Below are 3230 nucleotides of genomic sequence, written 5' to 3'. Positions count from 1 at the left end.
TTTCGGCCCAAAATTTTCCTTAAAACGGCCCAAAACGACCTAAAACGGCCCAACATTAAAAATTAAAACAAAAATATATATTTATCATAGATACCTTTTATTACTTTTGGAAAAATCGAAAAACATATTGTCTATTTTTACGTAAAGGCACACGGTGCTCTTGAAACAATTTTAAATGGAAGGTGCTTACACCTTGGAAGTTTTTGCGAATTCTGAAACTACAATGTTTATAGATGAAAAAATCAAAACACAAAAAAATCGCAGGAGCGCTTTTTAAATAAATCGCGATTTGAGTTGACATTTGTTGGGGTTGTTTAGGTTTTCACGAGTTTGCTTAAAAGCCGCAAGTCCTATCAAAATGGGACTAAAGAAAATGTTGTAGCTATGAAAATTCTCTACAAGAATGACCTTTACGGTATTTTCGTCGGTTTTACCGTTTTTGAGATATAGAAGTTCAAATTGGGACAATGTACTGACTGTATCGCCCCCTTACAAAACAATGTCATGAAGGGTGCGCCTTAACTAACTTTTGATGAAAACCGCTTACACAGGGAAAGTTTATGTGAATTCTGAAACAGCAATGTTCATAGATGAGAAAAATCCAAAAACAAGAAAAAATCGCTGTAGGGATTTTTAAATAAATCACGGTCAAAATTCACATTTTTAGGTGTTTTTTAAGGTTTTCACGATTTTGCTTAGAAACCGCATGTCCAATCGAAATGGAGCTAAAAAAATGTTGTAGCTCTGAAATTTCTCTAGAGGATTGACGTTTACTATTTGTTCCCAGTCTGTACTATTTTTGAGATAAAGAAGCTCACTTTACATTTTTATGCTTTTTTGTCAGGGTTTCGCGATTTTGCTTGAATATGGTAAGTCTTATCGATATGGGACCTGATAAAATCTTAAAGCTGTGAAAATTATCTACAAGACTAGCTTAAGTAACTTATCCTTAGTTGTACCCTTTTTTTTAGATATATAAGTTTACGTTGGGAATTTGCAGTCATGACATTGTTTTATAAGGAGGCGACACAGAATTGAATTGTCCCAAATTGAACTTCTATATCTCAAAAAAGGTAAAACCGACAAGAACACCGTAAGGGTCATTCTTGTAGAGAATTTTCATAGCTACAACATTTTCTTTAGTCCCATTTTGATAAGACTTGCGGCTTCTAAGCAAAATCGTGAAAACCTAAACAACCCCTAAAAATGTCAACTTAAATCGCGACTTATTTAAAAAGCGCTCCAGCGATTTTTTTTTGTTTTTTGATTTTTCTCATCTATAAACATTGTAGTTTCAGAATCGGCAAAAACTTCCGAGGAGTAAGCACCTTCCATTTAAAATAGTTTCAAGAGCACCGTGGGTAGTATGTCGCAAAAAATTGTCTGAGATATAATGATTAGAAGGCAACAATTTATTGTGATTTGAATGTAGCATATAAACTTTAAGTGCGTGTCTCTCGAAACGGCGTTTTTGAAGTCGGTGCCAACGATAGCTCTAAAACGAATTGACCGATCTTCATATGACCTTATTATATTATTCATGTGAGCTTATTAAATACATAAAACGCTTGCCTTTAAGCGAGACAGATTAAAAAAACTATTTTGCCCAATTTTTTGACGGATGGACGAAACCTCATCAATAGAGTTCCAAGCATAAGTGACAAGAAATTATCAAAAATTGTTTTCCCAAAAGATTAATCGAAAATTTAATTAACAACTATACAATACAAAAACCAAAAGAGAATATTGAGAAAACTTACAAAAGCATGATACACGTTCCTGGTATATCAGAATGATTTCAACATGCTGATTTTTACGACAAGAATAAACACAACGTAGCATCTAAACCCACCAACACTTTAAGACGTCTTTTTAGCCAAACTAAGAATAAGGTTGCAAAAATTGATAAACACAATATTGTATACCGGATTGAATGCGATGGTAATGAACAAGAAAAATGTGGTAAAATGTATGTTGGTACCACGAAGAACAAACTTAAAACTAGATTATCGGTCCATAGATCTGACATAAAACTTAGACATAGAAACACAATCCAAAAAACAGCACTTGCTGACCACAGCAAGTTTAATAACCACTTGCCAAATTTTGAGAGTGTTCACATACTTCAATCAGAGAGTAATTATAACAGGAGATTAACATTACAAATGTTAGATATTAACAACTTACCAGCCAAAAAGAAGATAAACTGCAAGCGCGATACTGACAATGCATCATATTGCTATCGTCATTTGATACAAAAGAGATCGTGCAATCGTAGAAACATTTAGTGCAATATTTACATTCGACAATGGTAGAGAAACTACATTAGTTCAAAGTAAAACTTGACTTAAATATTTTTACGTAAATTGTAAGCGAACTCATGTGTATGTCTTTGTGTTTATCTTTACAATATGCAGTGATATTATCTATTAAGTAACATATATTGTTATTGTTTTTGTAGATCTTCCCTGAAGATGCAATTTTATAATTGCGAAATATTGGAATGAAGAAAAAATAAAAATAAACTTATGACCTCAAGCTCAAATAAAACTTTATTTATCAGTTAAAAGTGACAACTACACTACTAGGAGGACCTTCTTGGCATTAAGTTTTAATGTGAAAATTATATTTTTAATGCCACCAAATTGCTTTATTTTACGTTTTCAAATCCATCGAATAGTAAAAGTAAACATGTAATAATAGCCCAAACACTAATATTTGATATTTTATAAATTATTGTTTAAAATTATTAGCATGAAAACGGCCCAAAAGGGATTTGGGCCGCCCATCGGCCCAAAATTAAAAATTATTTTTTATTCGGCCCAAATTTGGGCCGAAATGCCCAAAACGGCAACACTGCTCCGCTCTCTCCCACAAAACTCAATTCACTTTCCCGAGAAATTTGTGTGTCTAAACACAGACAATACATCACGTACAATCAATCAAGGTAGATGCATATGTGCAGCTGATCAAATATGAATTTTCTAAACAAGATGTTTTAAATTGAATTTGTAGTTTAAAATATACGACAATATAGGAATTTACTACTCTATTTGGAAATCATCGTAAAAGTGTGTATATGTACATTTGTCATAATTACTGTGTACTGTCACTAACAAATGAACAAATAAAAAAATAGTACTAAAAGTTGTGATACGTGAAAAGTGTTGCAACTTTTGGTACTTTTTTAAGCAAAACCAGGTTTGAATATCATGAGTACTTTGTTTTTG

This window comes from Musca autumnalis, unplaced genomic scaffold (assembly GCF_047663935.1).
Source record: "Musca autumnalis isolate F117 unplaced genomic scaffold, ASM4766393v1 scaffold_5, whole genome shotgun sequence".
NCBI classification, from domain to species: Eukaryota; Metazoa; Arthropoda; class Insecta; order Diptera; family Muscidae; genus Musca; species Musca autumnalis.
The sequence above is the reverse complement of the archived record's forward strand: the minus strand, read 5'-3'. Positions refer to the sequence as shown.